Raw genomic sequence first — 22,869 nt, 5'->3', positions numbered from 1 at the left:
AGTGAGACACTGTCTCAAAAAATAAACAAAATAAAAAAATAAATCCCATTTGTACACACTGATATCTTTCCATGTAGTATCTCTAATCTAAACCTTTCTCCTGGGCTTCAGACACATATAGCCAAATTCATAATCAATATGTTAGGGTAGAATGGCCATCTTAAAAAGAATTTAGGCTTAAGAGCTTAACTTAAAAAGAACTTAGACTTTCCTTCCTGAAAACTGTTTTGCTCTTTTCTTCCCTTTCTTAGTTAATAGCTGCATCTAGCTGCTAAGGTTAAAAACCTAGGAATTATTTTTGATTATTCTCTTTTCCTTACCCCCATATCCAATCCATCTGTGAGTCCTGGTGTTTCTCTATCCAAAATGTATTTCCAATGTGTCACCTTTTGTTTTGTTCCAAGCCCCTCTTGTCTCTCCGCTAGACTATGGTAACAGCCTCCTGACTAATTTTTCCTGATTCTGCTCTTCCTCCTTCAGTCTGTTGTCCACAGAGCAGGCAGGGTGCTCTTTTAACAGCAAAAATCCATCAGGATCATATCATTTCCTGTCTTAACCCCTATGGCTTTCCACTGCACTTAGAATAACATCTGAACACCTTTTGCTGACCCATAGGCCCCACCTAATCCAATCCCTTCTCACTTTCTGGTATCATTTCATGCTTTTTTTTTTCTTCTCCTCCCTGAAATGGTCAGGTTTCTCCTACAGCAAAGCCCTTGCATTTATTGCTTCCTTCTTCCAGAATGCTCTTCCCTATATGATTGCGTGGCTGCCTCTGCCTTGTAGTTAAGGCTGTAACTCAAACATTGCCTTTTCAGAAAGGCCTTTCCCGAAACTTACCTAAAGTCACTCTCACTCAAATTATCCTGTATTTTTTCCTCTCTAGTGTGAATCACTGCTGACTTTCTAAAAAATTGTTTTGGATTGTTTACACCTTTATTGTCTGTCTTTCTCTGTAAGAAAGTAAGCTTCATGTGGGCACAGCCTTTGTTTTGTTCACAGCTGTATCGCCTGTGCTTGGAACAATGACAGGCATGTAAGAGATACTCAAGAAACATTTGAGATACATCGGGGCACACCCAAGATGACCGAATAGGAAGAGCTCCAGCCTCCAGCTCCCAGCATGAGAGACACAGAAGATGGGTGATTTCTGCATTTTCAACTGAGGTACCGGGTTCATCTCACTGGGGCATTTCGGACAGTTGACGCTGGTCCGTGGGTGCAGCTCAACCAGCGAGAGCTAAAGCAGGGCGAGGCATCGCCTCACCTGGGAAGCACAAGGGGGAAGGGAATTCCTTTCCCTAGCCAAAGGAAATTGAGACACACAACACCTGGAAAATTGGGTAACTCCCACCCTAATACTGCACTAAACCAAGGGTCTTAGCAAACGGCACACCAGGAGATTATATCCCACACCTGGCCCGGAGGTCCCATGCCCACGGAGCCTCCCTCATTGCTAGCACAGCAGTCTGAGATCTAACTGCAAGGCAGCAGCGAGGCTGGGGGAGGGGCACCCACCATTGCTGACGCTTAAGTAGGTAAACAAAGACACCAGGAAGCTCGAATTAGGTGGAGCCCAGCACAGCTCAAGGAGGCCTGCCTGCCTATGTAGACTCCACCTCTGGGGACAGGGCATAGCTAAACAAAAAGCAGCAGAAACCTCGGCAGAGGTAAATGTCCCTGTCTGACAGCTTTGAAGAGAGCAGTGGATCTCCCAGCATGGAGGTTGAGATCTGAGAACGGACAGACTGCCTGCTCAAGTGGGTCCCTGAACCCTGAGTAGCCTAACTGGAAGACATCCCCCACTAGGTGCAGACCGACACCTCACACCTCACACGGCTGGGTACACCCCTGAGACGAAGCTTCCAGAGCAAGAATCAGACAGCAACACTCACTGTTCAGCAATATTCTACCTTCTGCAGCCTCCGCTGCTGATACCCACGTAAACAGGGTCTGGAGTGGACCTCAAGCAAACTCCAACAGACGTGCAGCTGATGGTCCTGACTGTTAGAAGGAAAACTAACAAGCAGAAAGGACACCCACACCAAAACCCCATCAGTACGTCACCAGCATCAAAGACCAAAGGCAGATAAAGCCACAAAGATGGGGAAAAAGCAGTTCAGAAAAGCTGGAAATCCAAACAATCAGAGCGCGTCTCCCCCTCCAAAGGAACACAGCTCATCGCCAGCAACAGAACAAAGCTGGACAGAGAATGACTTTGACAAGCTAAGAGAAGGCTTCAGTTGATCAAACTTCTCAGAGCTAAAGGAGGAACTATGTAACCAGCACAAAGAAACTAAAAACCTTGAAAAAAGATTTGACGAATGGCTAACTAGAATAACCAATGTACAGAAGTCCTTAAAAGAACTGATAGAGATGAAAACCATAACATGAGAACTACGTGACAAATGCACAAGCTTCAGTAATCGACTCGATCAACTGGAAGAAAGAGTATCAGCAATTGAAGATCAAAAGAATGAAAGGAAGTGAGAAGAGAAGTGTAGAGAAAAAAGAATAAAAAGAAATGAACAAAGCCTCCAAGAAATATGGGATTGTGTGAAAAGACCAAATCTACGTCTGATTGGGGTGCCTGAAAGTGAGGGGGAAAATGGAACCAAGTTGGAAAACACTCTGCAGGATATCATCCAGGAGAATTTCCCCAACCTAAGTAAGGCAGGCCAACATTCAAATTCAGGAAATACAGAGAACACTACAAAGATACTCCTCGAGAAGAGCAACTCCAAGACACATAATTGTCAGATTCACCAAAATTGAAATGAGGGAAAAAATGTTAAGGGCAGCCAGAGAGAAAGGTCGGGTTACCCACAAAGGGAAGCCCATCAGACTAACAGCAGATCTCTCGGCAGAAACTCTACAAGCCAGAAGAGAGTGGGGGCCAATATTCAACATTCTTAAAGAAAAGAATTTTCAACCTAGAATTTCATATTCAGCCACACTAAGTTTCATAAGTGAAGGAGAAATAAAATCCTTTACAGACAAGCAAATGCTTAGAGATTTTGTCACCACCAGGCCTGCCCTGCAAGAGATCCTGAAGGAAGCACTAAACATGGAAAGGAACAACCGGTACCAGCCATTGCAAAAACATGCCAAAATGTAAAGTCCATCGATGCTAGGAGGAAATTGCATCAACTAATGAGCAAAATAACCAGTTAATATCATAATGACAGGATCAAGTTCACACATAACAATATTAACCTTAAATGTAAATGGACCAAATGGTCCAATTAAAAGATACAGACTGGCAAATTGGACAAAGAGTCAAGACCCATCAGTTTGCTGTATTCAGGAGACCCATCTCACATGCAGAGACACACATAGGCTCAAAATAAAGGGATAGAGGAAGATCTACCAAACAAATGGAAAACAAAAAAAGCAGGGGTTGCAATCCTAGTCTCTGATAAAACAGACTTTAAACCATCAAAGATCAAAAGAGACAAAGAAGGCCATTACATAATGGTAAAGGGATCAATTCATCAGGAAGAGCTAACTATCCTAAATATATATGCACCCAATACAGGAGCACCCAGATTCATAAAGCATGTCCTTAGAGACTTACAAAGAGACTTAGACTCCCATACAACAATAATGGGAGAATTTAACACACCACTGTCAACATTAGATAGATCAATGAGACAGAAATTTAACAAGAATATCCAGGAATTGGACTCAACTCTGCACCAAGCGGACCTAATAGACATCTACAGAACTCTCCACCCCAAATCAACAGAATATACATTCTTCTCAGAACCACATCGCACTTATTCCAAAACTGACCACATAGTTGGAAGTAAAGCACTCCTCAGCAAATGTAAAAGAACAGAAATTATAACAAACTGTCTCTCAGACCACAGTGCAATCAAACTAGAACTCAGGACTAAGAAACTCAATCAAAACCACTCAAATACATGGAAACTGAACAACCTGCTCCTGAATGACTACTGGGTACATAACGAAATGAAGGCAGAAATAAAGATGTTCTTTGAAACCAATGAGAACAAAGATACAATATACCAGAATCTCTGGGACACATTTAAAGCAGTGTGTAGAGGGAAATTTATAGCACTAAATGCCCACAAGAGAAAGCAGGAAAGATCTAAAATTGACACCCTAACATCACAATTAAAAGAACTAGAGAAGCAAGAGCAAACACATTCAAAAGCTACAGAAGGCAAGAAATAACTAAGATCAGAGCAGAACCAAAGGAGATAGAGACACAAAAAAACTTCCAAAAAATCAATGAATCCAGGAGCTGGTTTTTTGAAAAGATCAACAAAATTGATAGACTGCTAGCAAGACTAATAAAGAAGAAAAGAGAGGAGAATCAAATAGATGCAATAAAAAATGATAAAGGGGATATCACCTTCGACCCCACAGATATATGAACTACCATCAGAGAATACTATAAACACCTCTATGGAAAGAAACTAGAAAACCTAGAAGAAATGGATAATTTCCTGGACACTTACACTCTCCCAAGACTAAACCAGGAAGAAGTTGAATTCCTGAATAGACCAATAGCAGGCTCTGAAATTGAGGCAATAATTAATAGCCTACCAACCAAAAAAAGTCCAGGACCAGAAGGATTCACAGCCGAGTTCTACCAGAGGTACAAGGAGGAGTTGGTACCATTCCTTCTGAAACTATTCCAATCAATAGAAAAAGAGGGAATCCTCCCTAACCCATTTTATGAGGGCAACATCATCCTGATACCAAAGCCTGGCAGAGTTACAACAAAAAAAGAGAATTTTAGACCAATATCCCTGATGAACATTGATGCAAAAATCCTCAATAAAATACTGGCAAACTGAATCCAGCAGCACATCGAAAAGCTTATCCGTCATGATCAAGTGGGTTTCATCTCTGGGATGCAAGGCTGGTTCAATATATGCAAATCAATAAACGTAATCCAGCATATAAACAGAACCAAAGACAAAAACCACATGATTATCTCAATAGATGCAGAAAAGGCCTCTGACAAAATTCAACAGCCTTCATGCTAAAAACTCTCAATAAATTTGGTATTGACGGAACGTATCTCAAAATAATAAGAGCTATTTATGACAAACCCACAGCCAATATCATACTGAATGGGCAAAAACCTGGAAGCATTCCCTTTGAAAATTGGCACAAGACAGGGATGCCCTCTCTCACCACTCCTATTCAACATAGTGTTGGAAGTTCTGGCTAGGGCATCAGGCAAGAGAAAGAAATCAAGGGTGTTCAGTTAGGAAAAGAAGAAGTCAAATTGTCCCTGTTTGCAGATGACATGATTGTATATTTAGAAAACCCCATTGTCTCAGCCCAAAATCTCCTTAAGCTGATAAGCAACTTCAGCAAAGTCTCAGGATACAAAACCCATGTGCAAAAATCACAAGCATTCTTATACACCAGTAACAGACAAACAGAGAGCCAAATCATGAATGAGCTCCCATTCACAATAGCTTCAAAGAGAATAAAATACCTAGGAATCCAACTTACAAGGGATGTAAAGGACCTCTTCAAGGAGAACTACAAACCACTGCTCAGTGAAATGAAAGAGGACACAAACAAATGGAAGAACATACCATGCTCATGGATAGGAAGAATCAATATTGTGAAAATGGCCATACTGCCCAAGATAATTTATAGATTCAATGCCATCCCCATTAAGCTACCAATGAGTTTCTTCACAGAATTGGAAAAAACTGCTTTAAAGTTCATATGGAACCAAAAAAGACCCCGCATTGCCAAAACAATCCTAAGCCAAAAGAATAAAGCTGGAGGCATCACGCTACCTGACTTCAAACTATACTACAAGGCTACAATAACCAAAACAGCATGGTACTGGTACCAAAACAGAGTTATAGACCAATGGAACAGAACAGAGCCCTCAGAAATAATACCACACAACTACAGCCAACTGATCTTTGACAAACCTGACACAAACAAGAAATGGGGAAAGGATTCCCTATTTAATAAATGGTGCTGGGAAAATTGGCTAGCCATAAGTAGAAAGCTGAAACTAGATCCTTTCCTTACTCCTTATACGAAAATTAATTCAAGATGGTTTAGAGACTTAAATGTTAGACCTAAAACCATAAAAACCCTAGAAGAAAACCTAGGAAATACCATTCAGGACATAGGCATGGGCAAGGACTTCATGTCTAAAACACCAACAGCAATGGCAACAAAAGCCAAATTTGACAAATGGGATCTAATTAAACTAAAGAGCTTCTGCACAGCAAAAGAAACTACCATCAGAGTGAACAGGCAACCTACAGAATGGGAGAAAATTTTTGCAATCTACTCATCTGACAAAGGGCTAATATCCAGAACCTACAAAGAACTCAATCAAATTTACAAGAAAAAAACAAACAACCCCATCAAAAAGTGGGCAAAGGATATGAACAGACACTTCTCAAAAGAAGACATTCATACAGCCAACAGACATATGAAAAAATGCTCATCATCACTGGCCATCAGAGAAATGCAAATCAAAACCACAACGAGATACCATCTCACACCAGTCAGAATGGCAATCATTAAAAAATCAGGAAACAACAGGTGCTGGAGAGGATGTGGAGAAATAAGGACACTTTTACACTGTTGGTGGGACTGTAAACTAGTTCAACCATTGTGGAAAACAGTGTGGCGATTCCTCAAGGATCTAGAACTAGAAATACCATTTGACCCAGTCATCCCATTACTGGGGGTATACCCAAAGGATTATAAGTCATGCTGCTATAAAGACACATACACACGTATGTTTATTGTGGCACTATTTACAATAGCAAAGACTTGGAATCAACCCAAATGTCCCTCAGTGACAGACTGGATTAAGAAAATGTGGCACATATACACCATGGAATACTATGCAGCCATAAAAAAGGATGAGTTCATGTCCTTTGTAGGGACATGGATGCAGCTGGAAACCATCATTCTCAGCAAACTATCACAGGAACAGAAAACCAAATACCGCATGCTCTCACTCATAGGTGGGAATTGAACAATGAGATCACTTGGACACAGGAAGGGGAACATCACACACCAGGTCCTATTGTGGGGAGGGGGTGGGGGGAGGGATAGCATTAGGAGATATACCTAATGTAAATGATGAGTTAATGGGTGCAGCACACCAGCATGGCACATGTGTACATATGTAACAAACCTGCACGTTGTGCACATGTACCCTAGAACTTAAAGTACAATAATAAATAAATAAATAAATAAATAAACAAACAAAATGGAAATGAAAAAAAAAGGAAATATTTGAATAAATAAATTCTAGAATCCTTGTCTAGTTGGGAAAAGGTCCCAGTCTGAACCTATTAACACTTATTTCTCTGCCTTTGTCTTCAATATAATTAGGAACTCTGCCCTTACGTCTTGCCTGACTTCTAGCTAGTCATCTACAATTACCTTTGGAGCTGCTTTTCTGAGGCCCATTTCACTTTGCCTTGTCTTGCTCTGTGTGGCTAAGAGAACTATGGTGTTTCATCTCTGAGTCTACAAAGCTGAATTACGACAACTTTCCCTCCAGTTTGTCACTGGAATCATTTGGCTTTCATCCGTGCTCCAAGCCTCAGGCTGTGGCATCTGTTTCGATTATTGCTTCTCACATCCATCTTGAATTTAGTTTGTCTCTCTTTCTCCTTGGTGCTGGCCTCCTGTCAGGTCTTACAAGATTCTCTAGGGCTATTTACCACATTTTGGAGAAACAGGGCATCAAGAAAAAGCAGTGTGAAGCTAAATGCCAACAGAGGCTAAGGAAGACAGGTTCACTTTCATCTCAAGCACAATTCCACTGCAGTTATGATCGTGGATATTTCACCACCACCTTTCCAAGAAATGAGTGAATCAGGAAGTGTGCTATTTTCTCTTGACCCTTCCTGAGGAAGAGCAGTCATATAATTAAATATATTAAGGCTCATCAAACTGCAAAGTCTGGTGAGGCAAATGAAGAACAGCGAAATTTACACGGTTGCCAGCTTGAGACATAGCATAGGAGAACCAATATGCAAAAAGAAATGTGATACAAGCCTCACAATTTAAAAAGAAAATTCCACTCTTATGTTCTAGCTATTGTTTGGCTTTTTGATAGTAGGTATGAATACATGACTGTAAATAATTTGCATATATCTGTACTCCAATGACAGGTTTATAGACGATGTATGCAATGTGTAGGTGATATTTATATTTTGCTTTAATGAAAAGTTACAAAATGGGTGATATTTATTCAAGATGCTGAAATAACTTCTTTGGGTTTATTTGAGTGATTAGGCCAGGAGAACATTCATATATATATGAAAAAAGTGCTAGTTGTGTAGCATTTCAATCTGTCAAGCAAATATCCATGTACGTTTTTTTTCAAGAACATATTATTCTGTGCCCAATAAATCAAATGAGCTCTTCCAAGTAACTTACATCTGTCAGATAAAATTTGATCCTACGCGCACACACACACATACACACACCCCTCACCTATTAAGCAAAATCCAACTTGGGGACAAAACTAATTTAGTTACGCAATGCCTATAAAAATAAAATAGGTGTTTATATAGTGAGGTAAAAGAAAACCTATTTTAGAAAAGAATTGTTTTCCATCATCTAATTATTCATAATTTATTTAACTATTCTGTTATTGATAGACATTTAAGAGTGATCTATTATATGATTATAGACAAGGTTTATATTTGTACCCAGGTGGAAATGTTTCTTTAAGATTCTATTCTGAAAGTGAAATTGCAGTTTTAAAGGGATTGTGTATTTTAATTGACAGATTTTGTGAGATTTAACCTTCCATGAACACAGCATGAGAATCTTCATACCCTTATATTCTCCACTGCTGGACTCTTAGGTTTTGGTCATTTGATGAGTGAATACAACTTCCTGTAGTTTCATTTTTTTGTTTTATAATTTTATTGAAGTATAATTGACATACAATAAACTTGACTTGTAATTTAATGTGTGTGTGTGTGTGTGTGTGAGAGAGAGAGAGAGAGAGACAGAGAGAGAGAGAAAGAGAAACTATTACCATAACCAAGTTAATAAACATTACTATTACCTCTAAAGGTTTCTTTGTGCCTTTTGTAATTCTTCCTTATTTCCTCCCTCCCCGCCGCTGCCGCTGTCCCCAGGTAACCAATGATCTCCTTTCTGTCACTATTCTATTTTCCAGTCTTTCTTTAAATGGAATCAAACCTTATATTTTTTTGATCGTCTGCTTCTTCCCTTCAGCATAATTATTTTGAGATTCATCCATATTGTGTGTTAATAGTTTATAACTTTTTAATTGAGGAGTAGTATCCCATTGTATGGACATACCACAATTTACTTTCCACTCACCTATTCATGTACATCTGGGTTGTTTTCAAATTTCTTTGCTATTAGAATTGTGTGTCTGTATACTTTTATTTCTCTTGGGTGCCTAGGAGTGGAAGGGCTGGGTTGTACGGCAGGTTTATGTTGAACTTTTAAAGAAACTGTCAGATTGTTTTCAAAGTGATGGTAACATTTTACATTCCCACAGTGAGAGTTCCAGTTGATCCACATCCTCTTCAACACTCAATGTTTCAAATTTTAGCTATTCTATTAATAGTAGATGTGTAGTGGTATGTCGTTGTCATTTTAATTTGTATTTCTCCAAAGACTAATTATATTGCACATCTTTTCAGCTGCTTATTTTTCATTCATATATCTTCTTTGGTGATGTATCTGAATCTTTTCCCCATTGCTTTTTTCAATTGTATGTCTTATTATGGGGTTGTAACAATTCTTTATATATTCTAGATACAAGTCTTCTGTTGGATCTGTTTTGTATATATTTTCTTCCAATTTGTGACGTGTCTTCTTTTTTGGCAATGGTGTCTTTCAAAGAGCAACTATTTTTAACTTTCATCAAATTTATTTTATTATTTTCTTTCATAGTTTGTGCTTTTGTGTTGTATTTAAGAAATTATTGCCAACCTCAAGGTCACTTTCTGGCTTTGGAGGTAGAGAATGTGGTCTGCAATCCAAGGAACCAGAAGCCTCTGGAGCTAGAAAAGATTCACTCATACTTCCAGAAAAGAAAACAGCCTTGGCAACACCTTCATTTTACCCCAAATGAGACCCGTGTTAGACTTCTAACATACAGAACTTTAAGATCATAAATTTATGTTGTTATAAGCCACAGAGTTTGTGGTAATTTGCTACAGCAACAGTAGAACTGTTTTTCTAATTTTGGTTTCTGATTTTCTCTACTAGTATACAGAAATAAAATTGATTTTTATATAGTCACCATGTCTCTTTCAAATGTACTAAACTTGTTAGTTCTAATAGCTTTTTGTAGACTTCTTTCTAATATGGAAGATTTTATTTCGTTTTCTTGACTTACTGTATTGTCTAGAATATCTAGAATAATGTTGACTAGAAGTAAGAGTGAACATCCTTATCGCTTTCCTGATTTAGGGGGGAAAGCATTCAGCCTCTCATCATTAAATTTTAGCTATAGATTTTTCTATGTTAGCTACAGATATATAATATATATGTATATTATATAAAGATATTCATATATTCTATGTTAGCTATAGATTTTTCATAGAGGCCCTTTTGAGAATTTGAGAAATTTGCTTCTGTTTTTAGTTGTCTGAGAAATTTTAATCAGTAATAGATGTTGAATTTTGACAAATTCTTTTTTTTTTTTTTGCATTTGTTGAGATGATTATATGGTCTTTTAAAAAAAGTTTGTTAATATGATAAATCACATTGATTGACTTTGGATGGTATATCAACTTTATATTCCTGGAATAAGACCACTCCACTTGGCCATGATGTACTATCTCTTCTGTTTATATTGAATTCAGTTTGCTAAAACTTTGTAAAGGATGATTGCATTTATGTCAGTGAGGGATAGTGATCTATCATTTTCTTGTTTTGCAATGCCTTTATTAGGTATTGATAACATGGAAATGCTCACCTCATAAAATAAATTGGAAAACACTACCGTCTCTTCAATTTTCTAAAAGAGTACTTAAATGATCAGTGGAGTTCACCAGTGGAGACTTCTATGCCTGAGGTTTTCTTAGTGAGAAGATTTTAAACTATCCACTTAACTTCTTTAATAGATATAGGGCTGCTCAGGCTGTTTCTTCTTCAGTGAGCTTTGGAAGGCTACTTTTTCAAGGTATTTGCCTATGTTATCTAAGTGGTTAAATTTATCGACATAATTTTTTAAATAACATTCCCTTTCTGTTCTTTTATAATCAAAACTATCTATAATTATGTCATTTCTCAAATTCTTGTTATTGGTAATTTGTGTCTTCTCTTTGTTTCCTGATCAGCCTAGCTAGAGTGTTGTTAATTTCATTTGTCTTTAAGAATAACCAGGTTTTTAATTTTATTGATGGCTTTCTATTGTTTTTCTGTTTACAAGTAATTTGTCTCTATTCTTTTCTTTATTATTTATTTTTCTCTGCCAACTTTGGGTTTAACTTGCCTTTCTTTTTTGCTCATTGTAAGATGGAGAACTCTTTGAGATCTTTCTTCTTTCTAATATAAATGCTTAGTATTATACATTTTTCTCTAAGTTCTGCTTTAGTAGCATACGACAAATTTTGACATGGCATGTTTTTGTTTTTATTCAGTTTAAATTACATTCTGATTTCCCCTTTGATTTTCTCCTGATATATGGATTATTTAGAAGTATATTGTATAGTTTCCAAATATTTGAAGATTTTTCAGTTGTCTTTATGTTGTTGATTTCTAATTTAATTCTGTTTTAGACAGGGAATATATTTTGTATGATTTGAGTCTTTTAAAATGTATTGAGACTTGCTTTATTGCACAGAATATGGTCTATTTTGGTAAATGTTCTGTTTGTCTTTGGAAAAAAATATATTCTGGTTTCATTGGTTGGAGTCTTCTACAAATGTTAATTAAGTCAAATTGATTGATAGTGTTGTTCAAGTCTTCTATGTCCTTAAAGATTTTCTGTTACTTCTTTTGTCAATTCTGAAAACAAAGTTGTTAAAACAAATTTTATATTGTGAGTTTATTTGCTTAACTTTTTAAATAAAATATTTATTTAAATAATTAAATTATTTATAAATAGTTTATTTTTAGTTTCATCAGTTTTACTTCATGTATTTTGAAGCTCTATTAGGTGCATAAACACTTAGGATTATTATGTCCTTTTAGTGTATTGATCTTCTTAGATTAATGTAGGGACTCCAGATTTCTTTCAATTAGTGTTAGCCTGGTATATCCTTTAACTTTAATCTCCTTGTATCTTTCTATTCAAAGCAAGTTTACTGCAGACAACATATAGTTCGATTTTACTTTTTAATTCAATCTGATGATGAGAATAGGAACTGCTTTTAGCCCTGTGTAAGTTCTTGGGCTTATACCTTTTAATCATTTCAAGTAATTATTTCCCTGGCCTCAGTTTCCTCACAAGCATGTGCTGATCAGTACTTAGCTGAAAGACTCAAAGAGGACCCTCTGAAGATCTCTAGAGTTCTCTCTCTGTTCAGCTTTCTTCTCCGTACTTCCCCTTGATCTCCCAGACTGGCAACTCCATTTCTTCATTGTCTTTTATTCAGAAAGATGTCTGGGCAACATTTGAGTTCTGAGTTCTCCCTGCACTTTGACCTGGAATATTCCTCCAGACAGTAAGCTGGAATGATTGTTGGACTTACCTTATTTCCCCTCTTTCTTGTGCCACCTGATTCTAACGTCTTAAAGCTGTCCTTTTACGTGTGTATATTTTGTCTAGTTTTTAAAGTTGTTTTGGGCAGAGGCTAACTCTGGTCCCTGTTACTTCATTTTTGTTAGAAGTAGAAGTTCCAAGTGTTTTGATTTTAATTTTAATTTTCCTTATTTATAGTAATGTCAGGTAGTTTTTGAGATTTATATATTTATTTTTAAAAATGTGAATTATTTTTTCATATTTTTCAGTTTTTTGGATTTTATTCATATATTTATTTTAATGATACATAATAGATGTACATATTTTGGGGGTACATGTAATATTTTAATATACTCGTATAATGTGTCAAGATCAATCAGGGTAGTTGGGATATTCATTACCTTAAATATTTAATTTTTCTTTGTGATAGAAACATTTAAATTACTATCTTCTAGCTCTTTTGAAATGTACAATAGATTATTACAAACTATAGTCACTCTACTGATCTATCTAATACTACATCTTATTTCTTCTATCTAACTGTATATTTATACCCATTAATTAACCTCTTTTTATCCCCCCTCCCCTCTGCCCTTCCTGGCCTCTGGTAACCACCAATCTACTTTCTATCTTAATGAGATCCACCTTTTTTAGCTTCCACATATGAGTAAGAACATGTGATGTTTGCATTTTTGTGCTTGGCTTATTTCATTTAATATAATGACCTCCAGTTCCATTCATGTTGCTGCAAATGACACAATTTCATTATTTTGGTGGTTTTTTATATACACACAATGATATCCCATTGTGTGTGTGTATGTGTATACTATATATATTATATATATATGCTATATATAAAACGTTTATATATATTTTGTTTATATATGTGTGTATACTCTCTCTCTATATATGTGTGTGTATATATGTAAAATTTTCTTTATCCATTCATCCATTGGTGGACACTTAGGTTGCTTCTACCTGTTTTTATTTATATATTTTTATATTAATTTGTAGGATTTAAACATATATTCTGGATATAAAATCTTAGTCTATTTTATAAGATGCAATTTTTAATCAATCTATTATTTGTTTACAGTGATGTAGATGTAGATGTACTTTATGTTCTGATAGAGCTGATATGCTCCGAAGAAGCTCCAAGAGTACTAAAAAAGATGTAGTATAATCTATTTTGGTAAAAAACCATTTATGCATAATATGTATGTAAAGTATGTAAGTATACTTCAGTGTGTAAGTATGTGAACAGAATGTAAGCTCCTTGAGGCCAAGGGCATTCTTTTGTTCATTGGTTCATTATTGTATCTCAGTACCTAGAGCACTACACAGCACATAGTAGGAACGGATGCAACATGTTGAATGAATGAATAATCTATCATATTACTACATTTATATAAAATAACTATATAGGAACAAGTTATAGAGTAGGTTGCATGTATAGTTATGAATATTTGTTTATATATTTAAATGCGTAGAACAATGTTTGGGAGAATATATGCTAAATTGTTATTGGTGGTTACCTCTGGGAATAAGATTGACTGGAGGGGAAGTGAAAGTAGACACCCACTATTATTCTCTATATTTCTGAGATTATATGTGTACATCTTCATGAATCAATTTTATAAATAAAAGTATGTATAAGTAAAGAAAATAATTATTGTCTCAACTCTGATGAAAGGTCTTTAAGATGTGAAGATTCTGTGTTCTGTATCATCAAGCACAATGTTAGCCCAGGAGATTTTAATAGGACACAAAAATCAGTATTTAAAACTGAAGACTGGGCAATTCTTATCAATAAGTGCAAACCAGACTTAGAATGTGACATAAATAAAATACAAAGGCATGATGATTTAGGACCTAGTATTCTTTCCAACATCAGGATTTGGCCAAGATCCGGGAGGTAGTGTCATAGTGGGTACATCAGTGGGTTCTGAGTATCGTATGAGGAGATACTAGAAGCTATTTTATAAGGGAACCAATAATCTAATATCCAGAGATGAAAGTGAGTCAACAACTAGAGTAGACAAAGATGCAGTCCTACTGATGAACTGAGCTATGAGTCATGAGACAGTTTGGATGGTTTTTGCTTGCTGGATTTTATGGTTGCTTAGCAGTACATGTGGTAATTTTCATCTTTGGGGTCACTGGAAACGTTCCAGGTGACTCCAGTTGGACAAACCCATTTTTTAAAATCAGCTTCATAATCAATATTGGTTATTGGAGATGATATTATGTTAGAATTCTGATTCATTCAACAGAGTTTATGAAATTCTTACAGCACACAGGACTCTGGAACAGGCTCTGCCAGGGAACAGAGGCAAAGTAGGCATGGGCCCTCTTCTCTAATAAAAAGATCTTGAGGGTGAATCAAAACATGAACCTTACATTGCCGTGAAAGGATTAAAGTGATGGAGATAAAACATAATAAAGTTGTGAAGTATAGGTGGGAAAGCAAAAGAGGGAATGAATCTAAGAGGAATTGGAGAGAGACTGGAAAGAATGTGGTTATAGATAGGATGTAGAGGCTGTAAGAAAACTGTCAAGGCTTTGTTGATTCACTGAACATCACAGGTGACTCTTGAAGGAGTCACTTTATCAGGCCTTGCTTAATTTCCAGGATTTCCTAGACTACAGAGGGCAAGCACAATTATTTATTAAAGGGTGGTTGTAGCCTTTATGGGCAGTGAGGGAGGGCTCTGACCTGGTTCGGACAACTGTTTTACTTATCCATCTCACTCACCAGCCTGGGAAGTCCTTCTGGGAAGGTACTACTAGTTATAGCTATATTCCTTGTGTCTTACACAGTGCCTGGTATACAGTGAACATTCAATTGTTTCTTGGGCTGAACACAAAAGCAGTAATTCGGCTGGGCACAGCTACTCAGGAGGCTGAGGTGGGAGGATTGCTTGAACCCAGGAGTAGAGCCTGAAATGGGTTACGATCACACCACTGCACTTCAGCCTGGGCAATAGAGCAAGTTTCTGTCACAGACACACACACAAAATGAAGAAGTAATTGGTCACTCAAACCTCTCTGATCTGTTTAGGAGGACATAGTTCCCACAACGTGTGATATTCATTTTATAGAAGGCAGATACATACATTTGGCCCCAACACTGGAGTTACATAGAGCCATTGTGTCTGTTAGTTTTTGCAAGCAGACTGCTCTTGGTCAACCAGTAAAGAGGCCTTTCAATGTCAGAATTTATCTTAATTTTCTGGGGGTATACACATGATTATGATAAAGTGCCTCCTCTCAAGGAACTTAGAGTCCAGTTAGAATTCATCAGATGCACTAGGTGGATGCAGAAAGAAATTACAACTCAAAAATGTGTGCTGTAGCTTACATGGGATAATTCAAATAAAGGATGAATTGAAGATGAATCTGAGAGAGAACTTTTAATTTAGCCATATACCAAATGGAGTAGTTGGTAGGAATGATTGTAAAATCACTGAATTTTATTTTTCTATGCAGATGATATTATCAAATGCTTGTCACGACTAGGCTATTACAGTGAATTTTTTTAAAAGAAGAAAAATAAAAAGATTTTGATCTAATGTCATCTTTATTTCAGAAAAAAAGATAAGAACACTAATTGTTAAGACTGACAAAGAATTAATTTCTAGTTGCATTGAGAGGAAAAAAATGAACAGACTAACAAAATTATAACCTTAACATGATTGAACTCATTACTCTTGAAATGTGGTGCAGATACTTTGTGTTGGGTTTTTAGTTTGTTTATAGAACTGGAAATGACTTTAGCATGTTAATATTTTATCAAATTAAAATTAATACCATTATGTTTTAAGGATCAAAATGTAAATGTGATGTAAGTGCCTTTATATATGTTAGAGTACACACTTTAGTTTTATAAGAATAATACATACTTTTCAAAATTTTAAGCCGTATGAAAAGTACAAAGAAAAAATTACTTAGAAGTAACGTAGTATAAGATTTGGTGAACATTACTACAGTCAAACCTGTATGCACATATAGAGATTGACAGATGCATTGATAGGTGGAGCAATAGATAGATACATATACATATACAGAAATAGTTTCATAAAAATAGAATCACAACCTACCAGTTAGTAAAAATACATTTAATTTTATCCTAATTTACTAGAATTTGAAATGCAGGATTTTTGAGTTTTTGATGTTTTTCTCCACAAGACATATTACTTCCTCAAAGATCCAAAGCTTAAAGAAAGATTTTAAAAACCATTAAGATATCAGCAATATTACTTTTTGAAATGAAAATATTTCAATTTTTGACAGTACTGACTGATTTCCTCCTATGAAAGGTAAAGCCTTTAATATTTTTATTCTACTTTCTAACTCTCTCTGCTTCACCTGTATTTTTTGTTCTGATTGTATTCATTTTAATATAATTTTAATTTTTCTCTAATGTTGTAAGAATAATGAAAGGCACTCCTATATATGCTTTACCCCAAATTATCAATTTTTAATATTTTGCCCCATTTTTATTATTCTCTCTATATATTTTACATAGATGTATATAATTTTTGTCTGAAGCATACTTGATACATAGTTATATATTTCCAAAGAACAAGGATGTTATCTTAAATAATCACAGGGCAATTTTCAAAAGCAGGTAACATTGTTACCACACCATTTTTAAGTCTGCAGTTTATATTCAAATTTGTCATTTGTCATAATGTACTGTTTATTGACATGTTTTCCTCATAGAATCCAATTGAGGACTGTGCATTGCCTAGTTATCCTGTCTTTTTAGTCTCCTTTAATCCAAAGCAATTCTTCCACCTTTCAGTTTTCTTGATGTTGACATTTTTGAGGAGTACAGGGCAGTTATTTTGTAGAATGTCTCTCAGTTTGGATTTGTCTAATGTTGCCTCATTATTAGATTCAGGTTATGTATTTTTGGCAAGAATACCATGAGCCAATGTGTCTTTTTCAGGGCATCAGATTAGCAGGCATAAGATGTCCGTTTGTCTTAGCATTGGTAATGCTAATTTTAATTACATAATTAAGACGGTGTTCGCTAAATTTCTCTTCTGTAAAAGAAACATTTCCCCCTTTCTAATTATTAAGTATATTGAACAGAAATATTCTGAGATTATTTTATATTCTATGACTCATCAAAATGTTGCCCTCTAGTTTTAGCATCCCTTGATCATCTCTCAATGTCTGAAGAATGAAGAAAAAGCTGCAAAGTTGAAGGGAAAAATATCAGTGACCAAGAATATTATATCCATCTATGTTACCATTCAAATAGAAAGTTTGCAGGCCATATATATTTAAACATGAAAGAACTCAGGAAACAAAATACTCATAATATAGTGTGAAACCTAAATAAAGAAATCATCCTTAAATAAAATATGGTAAAAGAAACAATGGTGATATTTTAATTCATTTAAATATATAACAAAGACTATTCTTTGGGGAACTTTGGATGCAGAAATAAATGAAAATATTATAATATAACTGACATTGTGAAAGTTAATATCAAATTTCTGTTTTCAGTAATAGCAGAGTATCTCTTATCAGACTAACCCTTCCACAGATAAAATTACAAAATCTAGGCAAAAGTTATTTTAATGAGTTTAATATATTGAAGAGGTAGGAAAAACTAGAGAGGAGTTGATCTTTGATAAAAGGAACATTTTCTGGGCAACATTTACATTTTTATGTAGCTTATCACTTATTATCACCATCGGTTTTACACAGGACATCACAACTATTTCTAAGTAGGAAGCTACCGTCTTCCTGGCTCAGGAGTCAGAGAATGGAGTTTGAAGCTACCAAAGCAGCTAAAAAGTGAAAAAGTGAGTAAAGGGAAATCCAAGAAACTGGATCACAGAGAAATGCCCCATAAACTGAATCTGAAGATCAAAAGGGCACATCACATACCAGAGAAAACTGACACAAAATCATCTATATAAAGATATATAATGATTAAGTTATTGAACTTTATGGCATCTAGGCAGAAAAATTAAGTCACCTATCATTCCTATCATCATTTCTCTCTATTATGTAATGTCATAATCTGCACATAAACTCCTCTGAAATCTTTAGCTGACCCTGGACCACACATAAAGCAGGAAAACTCCAAGGACAAATTAATAGTAATAGTAGTAGTAATAGTAATAGTAATATAGTTTGAATGTTTGTCCCCTTCAAATCTCATGGAGATATAATCCCTAATATTGGAGGTGGGGGCCTAGTCGGAGGTGTTTGTGTTTGGGTTATTGGGGTAGATCCTTCATGAGCTGCTTGGTGCTGTCCTCAGAGTAATGAACGAGTTCTCACTCTATCAGTTATTGTGAGATCTGATTGCTAAAAGAGCCTGGCACCTTCTCCCCTCTCTCTTGCGCCTTCTCTCACCGTGCAATATGCCTGTTCCCCCTTCACTTTTTGCCATGAGTAAAAGCTGCCTGAGGCGTCACAAGAAGCTGAGCAGATGCTGGTCTCATGCTTGCACAGCCTGTGAACCTTTTCTTTATAAATTACCCAGTCTCTGGTATTTATTGATAGCAATGCAAAACAAACTAATGCAAATAAGATATCAAGAAAAGCGCCAAATATTTGTTCATGTCAATGCATTCGAAATTTGACTTCAGCCATAATTCCCACTGTAAGAAAAGCAGTGAAGACACAATTCTTTCCACTACTGTAAACATTGTAACTACAATGCAAAATCTCAAATGACTACGCACCACCATGTACCTGGCATCTTGAAGTGTATGTTTAAATGGTCAGTAAATTTTTTCCTCATAAAATTAAATAATTGTCGCTAATAACAAGGTGTCTTTTCACAGATTTTCTTTTAAAATTTCTATTTTTAATTGACAAGTGATATGTATATGGAGTGCAATGTGATATTTTGATACAAGTATACAGCATAAAATAATTAAATTAAGCTAGCATATATTCATCACCTCACATACTTTTTTTGTGGTGTGAACCCTTAAAATCTATTCTCTTAGCAATTTTGAAATATGCATTACATTATTTTTAACTATAGTCACCATGCTGTGTAATAGAGCTCAAAAACTTATTCCTTCTGTCTAACTGAAACTTTGTACCCTTTGACCAATATCTCCCCATTCCTCCCCCACTGGATTCTACTCTCTACTTCTGTGAGTTACTTTTTTAGATTCCACATATAAATGAGATTTGAGCCTGGCTTATTACACTTAGTGTAATGGCCTGCAGTTTCACCTGTGTTGTTGTAAATGACAGAATGTCTTTTTTTTTTTAAGGCTGAATAGTATTCTACTGTGTATATATACCACATTTCCTTTATACATTCATCCATTAATGAACGTTTAGGTTGATTTCATATCTTGGCTAATAATGCTGCAATCTACATGGGAATGGAGATATCTCTTTGAGATAGTGATTTCATTTCCTTTGGATACGTACCCAGTAGTGAGATTACTGGATCATATGGTAATTCTACTCTTAAATTTTTTTGAAAAACTTCCATATTATTTTTCATAATGGCAGTCCTAATAATGGCAGTCCTCCCCATGAACAGTGTATAGGAGCTCCTTTTCCCCCCACATCCTCACCAACACTTATTTATCTTTCATCTTTTTGATGACAGATATTGTAATACATATGAGGTGATATCTCATTATGATTTTAATTTATATTTTCCTTAATATTTAGTGATGTTGAGCATTCTTTCATATACTTGGTCATTTGCACGTCTTTTGAGAAATGTCTATTCAGGCCCTTTGACCATTTTTTCATTGGATTGTTTCTTACTATTGAGTTGTTGAGTTCCTTGGATATTTTGGATGTTAACCCCTTATCAGATGTATGGTTTGCAAGTATTTTCTCCTAGTCTGTAGGTTGTCTCTTCACTCTGTTGTTTCCTTTGTTGTTCAGAAGCTTTTTAGTTTGATGCAATTCTGTTTGTCTAGGTTTGCTTTTGTTGCCTGTGCTTTTGAGATCATGTCAAAAAAATTATTGTCCAGACCGATGCTGTGAAAATCTCCCCCTATATTTTCTTCTAGTAGTTTTACAATTTCATGTCTTACATTCAAGTCTTTCATCTATTTTGACTCAGTTTTTGTATGAGATGAGATATGGGTTCAATTTTATTCTTCTGCATGTGGATATCCAGTTTTCCCAGCACCACTTATTGGAGATACTGTCTTCTCTCCATTGTGTGTTCTTGGCACTTTTAACAAAAATCAATTGACCACATATGTGTGGGTTTATTCTAGGTTCTCTATTGTATTCCATTGGTTGATGTGTTTTAACAGATTTTCTTGATGTTGTTTTAGATGAATGAAGTTTTGGTGCTCAGAGGCCATGTTGCATTCTTTCAGAGTGCTAATGTGGTGTGGTGGGAAGGTCCTTGGCTTTAGAGTAAAATCACCCAGGGAACAAACCAGTCAATAGTCACAGAAACATCATTCAGAATTGTGTTAGCTCTTTAAGGTGAACATGACTGCTCATACATATGCATGTTTTGTTCATCTTGCCTAGAAATATAGGTTCAGAAAAGTTACGTGGCTATCAATGGCCTACTATTAGTAGGAGCATTTCTTGTAAATTGGCTCCTAATCGCTCTGGAGAGGTGAAATGAAATGTGCAGACTATTTTCTATCAAAGTTAAAATCCATTAATAAGAACAAAAAAGCTACCATATGGTGATGGAAAACATTTTTTTATCTTCCTAGTTCATTTAATTAATTTTCAAAGTGACAAATATTTGCATTCTCTGGTGGTGAGCCCAAAGGCTGAATGGGCACACCTTTAAAAGCTATGTAAATAAATAAACTGTAGCCGGTAGCAGTCCACTAACCTCCAACAGTTACTGTAATTCAGAATATCCTGAAATAAAATTCACTTTTGTATTCTACGTCGCAAAATTATTCACCAAGGAAATGAAGATTAACTGTTTAAAACAATCAAAAAAAGATAATTTAGAAATATTTAGTTATTGCAGACAATAAAGATATTAATAAAGTCACAGTTGTAATTTTTGGATTCACTTACTATGGAATTTTTAATGTAAAGAATAAACTGCAGTCTCTGTACTTGAGGCTCTTACAATACAGAAAATATCAGATTAAGCTCTCATATGAAGTGTGGATAAAATGTTACGAGAGTTTAGAAGAGATCAATATTAGGTTTTCTGAAGACTAGTTAGTCCTAATAATGAAAACTGATATTTACAGGGTGCCTAGTGTTTCAGTCCATTTTCACGCTGCTGATAAAGATATACCCAAGACTGGGCAGTTTACAAATAAAAGAGGTTTAATGGACTCATGGTTCCACGTGGCTGGGGAGACCTCACAATCATGGTGGAAGGTGAAAGGCACATCTCACCTGGCAGCAGACAAGAGAAGAGAATAAGAGCCAAGTGAAAGGGATTTCCCTTTGTAAAACCATCAGATCTCACGAGACTTATTCACTACTGAGAGAACTGTATGGGGGAAACCGCCCTCATGATTCAATTATCTCCCACTGGGTCCCTCCCACAACATGAGGGAATTATGGAAACTACAATTCAAGATGAGATTTAGGCAGCAACCAAACCATATCACCCAGTAAGTGACTAGTCTTAGAAAGCCTGGATCTGGAAGGATTACCATCAAAGCTGATAGGAATCTTCCCTGCCTGTGGGTAGAGAGGCTGTTCAACAATGCAGCCTGGCATGAAGATTTCAGTCTCAGTTAATGAAATAAACAATTCTGACTATGTATTCAAAATATTTATTCAGAAAAATAGGAAGATCTCTGCCTTTCTGTTTTTGAAATATGATGAAAAGGGGAAGAGAAGCTCATACTATACAAACTCTGCTTCTCTGATACATATTCTTGAAGTGCCCATGTAGATACATACTTTTCTTAGAAATGGCTGGGAATAAACTAACAAATGCAGGAATGATATTGGTAAGAGACTCTTGAAACTTCAGGTATGTTAAATTTGTAAGGGAGCATCTTAGTGGCAACAAATAAGTACTAGTTTTCTATTTTGGGCTACCTATTCCAGGGCACTGAGAAAAACCGTGCATGAGCTTAGTACTTAGGGAACTATGGAGAATGGAAAAAGCATTAGAAGAGGGACATATGACTTAGTGACAAACTAGTAATCCAAGTATCAATCCCAGAAGAAAGTAGGATTTATGGATATATAGAAAAGAAAGCAGTGGGTTCACTAAGTCATGCCAAATAAACTAAATT

The 22,869-nt window shown here is 35.9% G+C and overlaps 1 protein-coding gene across 9 annotated transcripts in view; it reads left to right on the top strand.

The window, feature by feature from the left end:
• The window catches only part of LOC144339055 (uncharacterized), a 293,212-nt gene that overhangs the window by 44,168 nt on the left and 226,175 nt on the right, over nt 1–22,869 (top strand). For 2 of the 9 annotated variants that reach the window (XR_013413669.1, XR_013413665.1), the window contains one exon: nt 1,003–5,467. The exons of the other annotated variants lie outside the window; for them this stretch is intronic. The gene's annotated coding sequence lies outside the window, so the exon portion shown is untranslated. Of the gene's footprint in view, nt 1–1,002; nt 5,468–22,869 lie in introns of those variants that run through there. 9 annotated transcript variants of the gene reach the window in all.

This window comes from Macaca mulatta, chromosome 2, assembly GCF_049350105.2.
Source record: "Macaca mulatta isolate MMU2019108-1 chromosome 2, T2T-MMU8v2.0, whole genome shotgun sequence".
Taxonomy (NCBI): Eukaryota; Metazoa; Chordata; class Mammalia; order Primates; family Cercopithecidae; genus Macaca; species Macaca mulatta.
Note: the sequence above shows the minus strand (reverse complement) of the source record. Positions and strands in the feature narration are given on the sequence as shown.